This window comes from Meles meles, chromosome 20, assembly GCF_922984935.1.
Source record: "Meles meles chromosome 20, mMelMel3.1 paternal haplotype, whole genome shotgun sequence".
NCBI classification, from domain to species: domain Eukaryota; kingdom Metazoa; phylum Chordata; class Mammalia; order Carnivora; family Mustelidae; genus Meles; species Meles meles.
Genome location: NC_060085.1, coordinates 15,442,441 through 15,451,907, shown reverse-complemented (window position 1 = coordinate 15,451,907; position 9,467 = coordinate 15,442,441). Strand labels below are relative to the sequence as shown.

At 45.5% G+C, this 9,467-nt stretch overlaps 1 pseudogene; it reads right to left on the bottom strand.

Moving 5' to 3' along the window:
• Positions 1-8,283: 8,283 nt before the first annotated feature.
• On the bottom strand, positions 8,284-9,011 carry LOC123933078 (annotated as a pseudogene).
• Positions 9,012-9,467: the final 456 nt, after the last annotated feature.

The following is a 9,467-nucleotide window of genomic DNA, read 5'->3' as shown; positions in this document are numbered from 1 at the left end:
TTGATGTTCTAACAAGTTACATGAAGTAGTTCCTCCAAGTAGATGTGTATTTCTTGTACATGGGAGAGAAAACTGCTGGAAAGATCATCTTTCTTCCCCCAGATTACCTAAGGCACACACTCTAAATAGTTGAATGTCACACCCCTTTGGGAAATAGAAACTCCTGGTAAATCATATTTAACTACCCTTCAAAAGAGATTACATGAAGAATATGCCATAAAGATATCATTTTTCTATGCAAGATGCAACCACCAGTACCATTCACAGTTGCTTACCCAATATCTCTTTCTCTCTCTGTAACACTCTGTGCCCAATTTACCATCAAAGAAAAAAGGCTAAGAGACGTGGATGCAACCAATATCACACAGATTGTAAGTTAAAGAATAAGATCAGAAGGTTAGAACTTCTAACTCCAAATCCAATGCCCTTTGCAGGTTACAGCAGACAATTCCCCTTCCCTTTCCATGATTTAAGTTGTCCTTGTCTAGATCTTCTCCTTTTTCCTTATACCATTTCTAAAGGGGCCAGAACTAGGTACAAAAATTTTAGATCCAATGATCACCATTTTAGCAAGGATACCATGGCAAACACTGCATGTTGCCCATAAAGTATCCATTCTCATAATGCTCCTTACTAACCAACCCAAATTTTTATTCATGGTAGCACTGTGCCCAGATTTCTCAAGTTTCTTCTCAGCTAGAGCTGGCCATGTGACACAGTTCTGGCCTAAGAGATAAATATATAGGAGCTTCCAGAACACCATTGTTTTCCTAATTAAAAAGAACAGACTGAGTTGGAAATTTTTTTTCCTTTACTTTTCCCTTCTTGGAACACAGTTTTGAGGCTGATGATGCAGCAGCCATCTTGTAACCATGAGATGCAAATATGAAGATGTTAATCGCATTGTAAGAATAGGATGACTGAAGGAAAAGAGCATGGCCAGCCACAAACTGCCTCTCCTGGACACCCTACTGAGTGATAAAAAATTAACCTATTTTGGACTGTCTGCCCTAGTTGAGTTTCCTTTATATGCAGTCAAATGCTTTCCCAACTGATTCACTTCCACAAGGAGAATATATGAAAAGGTATGGTCTGTGCACCTAAAACTTTTTTCTCTAGAAAATACTTGTAATTCAGTTTTTCAACCCAGCCAGGTTACAGGAAATATATAGTCCACAGAGAGAAATTTCTCTGTAGGATACAATGACTCAGAACTCGGGGTGGGGCTTGGTTTTGGTTTTCATCAAAGCAAGCAATATGAACAACACACTATGTACATATATGTAAAATCTAAGTGAGATACCCATGCTAGTAACTCAGGTCTTCTTCCCAAGAGGACAACACAGAATATAGTCAGTGCTAGATTTTAGATCTTCTGAGGCACTAAGTATTAAAAAGATATGGTGAGGGCGCCTGGGTGGCTCAGTGGTTTAAGCCTCTGCCTTCGGCTCAGGTCATGATCTCAGGGTCCTGGGATCGAGTCCCGCATCGGGCTCTCTGCTCAGCAGGGAGCCTGCTTCCTCCTCTCTCTCTGCCTGCCTCTCTGCCTACTTGTGATCTCTCTCTGTCAAATAAATAAATAAAATCTTTTAAAAAATAAATAAATAAATAAATAAATAAATAAATAAATAAAATAAAAAGATATGGTGAGATACCCCAAACTCAACACACAATTAAAAAGTAATAATCACACCTACAGGAGGAGGAATTGGAGGAAGATAGTCAAAAGTACAAATTTCCAGTTGTAAGTTACATCAGTACTGGGGATATAATGCATAACATAATCACTATAGCATCACGTGCTGCTTTTTTCACACAAAGGTGGCAATCAGCACTTAAGACACTTTCCTAGATGCTAAGATAATTCAACACAATCCCTGGGACTCAGTTAAAGTCTGAGTCAGACAATTACTCTAGGCATTCTAAGTAGTCATATCCGCAGCTGGTTTTTGAGCTTCAGATAGGGGATGGGACCTCCTGTCTCCACAGAGAAGGATGGGAGAGTATAGGGGTTCTAGTTGGGGAGGGACTGGCAGAACCCTGGATCTCATGGATCAAATCTCATTGATTTCATGGGAGGGCTGAGGTCTGGGGCCTTTCTCTGCATGAGGAAATGAATTAAAAAGAGCTATGAATGTAGTTTCAACACTCCACCCCAGGAAGCACAGTGCAGGGTGGGATGAGTTGATTCCTGAGAGACCCATCCTTTCCATAGTCCCATCTTGATCTGGCTGCCCCTCTCCATCACCTAGCCTCCAAAACTGGGGCCCAGAACAGAGATACGGTGAGTGGTCTGCTCACAAAACTGCCTCAAACCTTTGTCTTGATGTCTATTTGCATGGAGGATGGGGTAGGTTCTTCCATGACCATGGGGAGAAGAATGTCATTGGGAAGACCAGATGTCCACACGTACTCTGTCAGGTCTGATGAATGACCAAGACTTCCATCACAAGGACAGCCTCAGAGGAGTTGGAGGTGTGCTGACTCTGTCCTCTGGGACCCATACTGATAAAAATGTGCTAAAAGAGCCTAGTGAGGAGTGCCAGGCCAGACATCTGACTCTGCCCTACATATGACTCTCTTCAGTGCCCTCACTCCCATCTTGAGTACCTGGCCTGACCAGAATTTGCAGGATATCTAGCAGTCCCTGGACCATCCATGTTTCAAGCTAAAGGTGCCCTTTGTGCATGTCAATTTGCGTAACTAAGACCTGAAGAACCATGCTCCTTTTATGGAACCTCTAGAGCCCACTGAGGCAGAGTCACAGGGTAAAGGGGATTGTGAACTGGAGAGGCCACCTGGGGTGGGGTTCACGGGGTGGGTATTCCTTTCAAGGGAGTAGGATCATTCCTGTTTGGGGAAGGACACATAGAAAGTCAGTTATGTCGGTAAACCTTCCTCTTTATTCTGCTCCAGCACCAGTTCCGGGGGCTCCTTCCAGATGTAGAGCCAGAAACAGGGCCTACCATGGAGCCAGAGGCAGCTCGAGACCTGTTTCTACCACGACTCCCACGTGTCAGAGCTAGTGTCCCCTACATCAGGCTCTCTCGAACTGGGGCAAGTGCGAACATCTTCTTCAGCATGGATGTATCAGGTCTGGAGATGGAGTCAGCTCCATCTCAAATACCAGCTGCAGTGGGAATTCCATCTCTAGCTCCAAAAATAGAGACAGAGCCAGAGCCAGCTGCAGCCCCAGGGCCTCTCTGCCCCTGGCTTGTTACCAGGAAGAACCAGCTAAAAGGGAATTCTGACCTCATGGACTTCCCTCCCATCTGTTGACAGAGTAGTCGACTTGATGGATGCCGTGAGCAGCTGGGCTCTCGGGAAGGGGCTGGGGCAGGATTTCCTTCTGCTATAAGCTGCCCCAGACCTGTCTCTCCCTGATCTAGACTGTTACGATCTGGGTCCAAATCTCGCTTCACCACTTATCAACTGTGTGACCTGGGCAACATTCTTAACCTTGAAGCCTTTACTGTCCGCCTGCAGACAGGAAAGATGGACACTCATAGAATCTACTGTACAGAGTGGCTGTGCAGATTTAATGAGGAAGAACAAATAGAAAGCTGGTTGGGGGAGGAAAACTCATTGCACACGGCCAGGTCCACACGGTCACCCATGCATCTGCCCACTCAACAGCCTCAGCACTTATTAGGCATCTAGGAAGACCTACAAACAACAACAACAACCCAGGATTGTAGCAGCCACCCTGGAATATGCATCTGACTGGGAGGTAGGACCAGAGAGGTGATCAGGAGGAGTGGGAGATGGCCCTTTGGGAAGAGCTGACTTGAATCACCTTCTGGAGCTTGGGGTTAGTGAGGATGGACAGCATACGAATGTCTTTCTTCCTTCCTTGCCAGCAATGTGTCCTGGGTCATCCTGTAGTGGGTGCTTACCGTGAAAAGAGGGCTAAACCCAGAGACTCCCAAAAGGCTCAGGCTACATCTTCAGCTTCCTGAGTTCCAGCTTTGACCTGTGACCCCTGCCTGGGACACTAAGCTGGGGTATGGCAGAGCTGAGTCACATTCCCCTTGTTCCCCAGGTTCTGTTCAAGGTGGTGCCCACATCAGTGCCTGGGCCCCATCTGATCCCAGAAGAATAAGCCTGGCAATGAACACCTGGAACCCATAGTCCCTGTCACCATAACCCAGCTCAAGAGTGTGGCCAATTGCCTTGACAACCCAAGCAAGGACAGCACCAAGGCAATGGAGCACTGGATAAAGGTGACCAGGGTATGCTACGGAAGACCTAGCCAAGTTGCTTTCCTGAGGCTTGGGAATTGCCCCCTTCTCCTTTATTGACTCTCAAGATTAAAGCTTCTTGCGTAAGCCCTTGCACTGTTTCTAGGCTCTTCCTTCGGGGGACATCCTGACCTTGACTTGCATGTCCCAGCAGTGGGATGGTCACTTCCTACTTGGCTCCTTCCTGGGCATGAGCTAAATCCTTCTGCCTGGGAGTGTTATTCTTTGGGTCCTGAATAGGCCCTTCTGGGACTCCCTGGGCATCCAGGAGAGATGATTTAAATTGAGGGGGACTGAAGCTTGGACAAATAAGGCTCCAGCTCCCCAGCACACAGCTCATTCTCTTCCCAAACTCAGGAGTGCCGAATCTTCAAGAATTTCTTCCTCATCCACTCTGGTTCTTCTACAGGGAGAGACCTACTCATCTGGAAATTTTCTGGAGTGAACTGAGGCACTCCACTGGACAGAGCATGGCTTAAGGAGTTCTCCAGGGAGGTGAAGACTTTGACATAGCCCCAGTTCCAGCCTGGGGGCCAGAGACTCCAGTAGGGATGGGGTAGGCAGGTGCCACTCAACCAGCCTGCCAAGACACCCCATCTCACTCCATACACGGCTTGGCTCAAGACACACATAAAGAGCTCAATGAACAGGACTCTCATCAGTGGTAGGGCTGGGGATAGGGTGAAGGTATCTGGGGCATGATCTCTAGCAGGGAGGGGCAAATGGCCTCTGTGCTGTGGGCCCCTGAACAAGACTGTCCCTCTTTGGGACTCTGTCTCTTCATATGAGAAACAGTTAATGCCTATGGACCAAACCTCACAGAGTGGAGATGAGGCTCAAGGGAGGAAAGAAATGTGCTGAGTTTTCTGCTCTGTTCCACATGGAGAGGAAAGGGCAGTAACAATGATGATGGTACTATGACACTAAATCCTCAGAGACCTCATAAGATGGGTAGAGTTTTCACACTTCCCAGATGAAGAAATGTGCTTCTGGAGGCCAGGCTTCAGGCCAAAGGTTATACACGGAATGAGTGTGGGAGTTGTGATTGACCTAGAATCAGAACATTCTAGAGGACAGAGAAGTATTGGTACCTGTGAAGGTCCTACCTTTCAGTTCAACCATTATCTCTAGGCCCCGACCACCAAGTACTTATCTTCCAACCCTGATTTCTCCAGCCCTCACATCCGGGCTCTGTAGCATCTTCATATGAATGGTCATCATGGATAAAGCACACTTCTCTCCCTCTCCTCCTCCACCAGCTACTTCAAACTCCACTGTGGATGCCCCCTCTCTCCTGGGTACCCAGGTTCAATGGTTCAGAATCATCCATGATCTATTGTCCTAGGTTCAAGAAGTTGTCTGGCCATGTTGACTCTAGCTCCAAGAGGAGTGGGTTGAGGAATGATGGGCAGAGGGAAAAGTAGAGACAGAAAGCATGGACCCGGTGAGTTGGTGATGGGTATGAGAACAAAGGCAGTAGCTGAGAAGAAGGGCAGATTACAGAGGGCTTCTGAGGGTAGAGGAGATTAGACAATGTTTCTAAACACAGATGGAGAAACAACCTGGTAGAAGAGAGATTGACCTTGAAGAGAGAAAGGATTGTTGCTAGAAGCCTCAGAAGGATTCAGGATCAGCATATCTTACTGGTAATATCAACTACTCGTTTATTTAGAAATACCCCAAGTTACAAATCTTTTAGAACTTTTTCATGTAGAGGGGCGGCTGGCTGGTTCAGTCTGAAGAGTGTGAATCTTCATCTCGGGGTCATGAGTTTAAGCCCCATGTTGGGTGTAGAGATTAGTTAAATAAATATAACTTTTAAAAGCAATTTTTAAGGGGCACCTGGGTGGCTCAGTCAGTTAAGCATCTGCCTTCAGCTCAGGGCATGATCCTGGGGCTCTGGGATTGAGCCCCACTTCGGGCTCCTTGCTCAGCAGGGAGTCTGCTTCTCCCTCTCCCTTGGCCCCTGCCCCCTGCTCATGCTCACGCCCTCTCTCCCTCTCTCACAAGGAAATAAATAAAATTTGTAAAAATAGATTTTGTGAAAAAAATTTGTGGAAAAGTTATTAAATAAAATCATTAAAAAAAAAAGATTTGCCAGCAGTGGGATAACATAAGCCAAGGTTATATCTTGCAGCATTGTCTGTAATATCAAAAAGCTATGAGTATGAGTGTTTAATTCCAATGTGAGCATCTAAAATGAATCACAGTAAATCTACTCACTGGACTGCCACACAGCCTTAGAAAATGATAAAGAGGGACACCTGGGTGGCTCCGTGGGTTAAAGCCTCTACCTTCGGCTCGGGTCATGATCCCAAGGTCCTGGGATCAAGCCTTCTGCTTTCGGGCTTTCTGCTCTGCAGGAAGCCTGCTTCCCCCTCTCTCTCTGTCTGCCTCTCTGCCTACTTGTGATCTCTGTCTGTCACATAAATAAACAAAATCTTTTTTAAAAAAAGAAAATGATAAACTATGTGCTGAAAGATTTACAAGATATTATTAAATGAATAGAAGCAAGATTAAAAAAAACTGTGCCTAGTATACTACCATTTGTGCCTTCAAATGGGAGGGGGTGAAGGACATAGGTATATAGATATAATATATAATATATAAAAATATATGTGTGTATATGTATACACACACACATATATATATGATATATAAAATATATCATACCTGCTTGCATATACATACAACATTCTGGAAGGGTACCCAGGAAACCAACCACAGCGGCTAATATGAAGGGGAGGAGGTCTTGGGCAAAGAGGGGAGTTGGTATACCATGCATCTGAATTATAAACTCTTCAGAAATTTCAAGAAATTAAACATATTATTTTTAAGTCTTCAAAGATTAAAACACATAGTACCATTTTAACCAGCCGGATGAACCTACCTTCCTTGGACAGGTCCTCCTTGAATGCCCAGCATTCCTGAGAGGCTCATTCCCAGGCCTGAAGCAGTTCCAGCCTCCCTGTCTCTGGTAGCATAGAACCCTGATTTGCAGATCAGATGGCTAAGGCTTTTGGGCCCTGCAGAAGTTTCCGCTAAACAGAAAAGCAATTCCCTGACGAATTTTGGTTATTTTTATTATTTTTTAAAAGATTTTTATTTATTTGACGGAGAGAGACACAGTGAGAGAGGGAACACAAGCAGGGGGAGTGGGAGAGGGAGAAGCTGGCTTCCCTGCAGAGCAGGGAGCCTGATGCCAAGACCCTGGGATCATGACCTAGGTGGAAGGCAGACACTTGATGACTGAACCACCCAGGCGCTCTGTTATTTTTACTTTTAAACAAAATATATTTCTCTGCAGGCATATTCTGGCATACTTCAGAATGGCCTGTTTGAGTCCTCTGAAAAGGAAGATGGTTTTCATTCCAGAGTGTGCTGGTTAATTCATACCCCTTCCAGAAATAGCCGCTGGTTTCAAGTGAAGTAACTCCCGGCAAAAATAAAAATACAATAATCTTGGGGTGCCTGGCTGACGCTGTTGGCTAAGTGGCTGAAACTTTATTTTGGCCCCAGTCTGATCTCAGGGTATTGGGATCGAGCCCCACATCAGGCTCCACACTCCCTATCCGCTTCAGATTCACTCTCCCTCTTCCTCTGCCCTCTCCTTCCAGGAGCCATCCCCAATAGTGAGATCACACTATTTTCTGGGGCATTTGCCAGGGTGTTAAATCTTGTATTTCAGGAGAGCTTCCCATCTTTGTGGTCTGGCCATAGCTCATAGGTCAAGCACCCTGAGAATTCAGTCCCACATGTCTTCTCCTAGCTGGGTCATGCAGCTCTTCTGGGGGAGTATAGCCTGATGGCTGGGAGAGAAGATGGATACAGGTCTTAGGAAAGTGATGCTGCCTTGCAGAGAGATGCCTGCATTGTCTCCAAGCAAGATGATAACAAGTTCTTTTTTCTTTTTTCTTTTTTAGCATCCATTAAATTTATTCAGCATAACCACAGGAGTGTTGTCCTCATGCTGTCACACACAGACAAAAACACGGATAAAGCACCATATCCACATTTTGCCCAACTGTATTTGTTTTGAGGCTCATTTATGCATTTTTACATGCCACAGACCATCGTTTAAACAATGGTCATCTTCAATATCAACTCCTTTGTTGACTTTCTCAGTATCTTCTGCAGACATCTTCATGACTCCAACCCACAGAGCATGCTGTTTTCCTTCTGCCACGATTGCAACAATCCCAGCTATTGTTCCAGGAGAAGAGTTAAGCCCAAACACATGATATTTGCTCCACTGAGTACAAATCTGAAAGCTCCTTTATCAACCTGCTGGTGCCACAGCATAAAAGGATATTTGTGAAGTAAGTTTCAGGTTGGATAAAAAGGTCCTTCTCTTTGTCTAAAAAAATAGTAACTCTCCATTCACTGTAAGGATTTCTATATGTTCATGACACCACACTATTTTGACAGCCTCGGCATTATGATTAAGCCATGGTTCCACAACTGGAAATTGCTCTATCAATTGATTCTTTTTTTTTCTTCTAAAGATTTTATTTATTTATTTGACAGACAGAGATCACAAGTAGGCAGAGGGGTAGGCGGGGGGGGGGGGGGAAGCAGGCTCCCTGCTGAGCAAAGAGCCTGATGTGGGTCTCGATCCCAGGACTCTGGGATCATGACCCGAGCAGAAGGCAGAGGCTTTAACCCACTGAGCCACCCAGGCACCCCATGATTCTTAATAACCTTAATAATTGAAGTTTTCAACTGGATGCAGTTAGACACATTTTCTTTCTCATCAAATTTCTTGAACATGATCCAGGGCGAAGGGGGAGACGATAGGGAAAAGGCTGGAATAGGAAAAACTGAATTAGCAAGGGTTGGGCAGCTCCCTGACACCGGAAAGCCCCACAGTGAGAGTCGGAGATGTTGTTATCCAGAAAGGGAAACAGTCAGCCGCACTTTACGGCTCTAACGAAAACTCTCTACTTCTGCTCCTCTGAATCCGACCCCGTTTTGCCTGCTTATTTGGGGGTACCAATTTCTCTCCCTAACCGGTAGCTCAAAGGGCAGGACTTGAGAATAAAGAAGAGCTAGAGCAATCGTTCTGGTTGTAGGAAGAAAATGGAGAGACAGCACTTGTTTTTAATAGGGACATGGGGGGCCATTGCTGCAGGCTCAGAGGAATCTGGTTGGCATCCATCTGAAGCCCCCAGAGCAAGTTTTAGGGTCTCTCTCTCTCTCTCACACACACACACACCCCACACACAG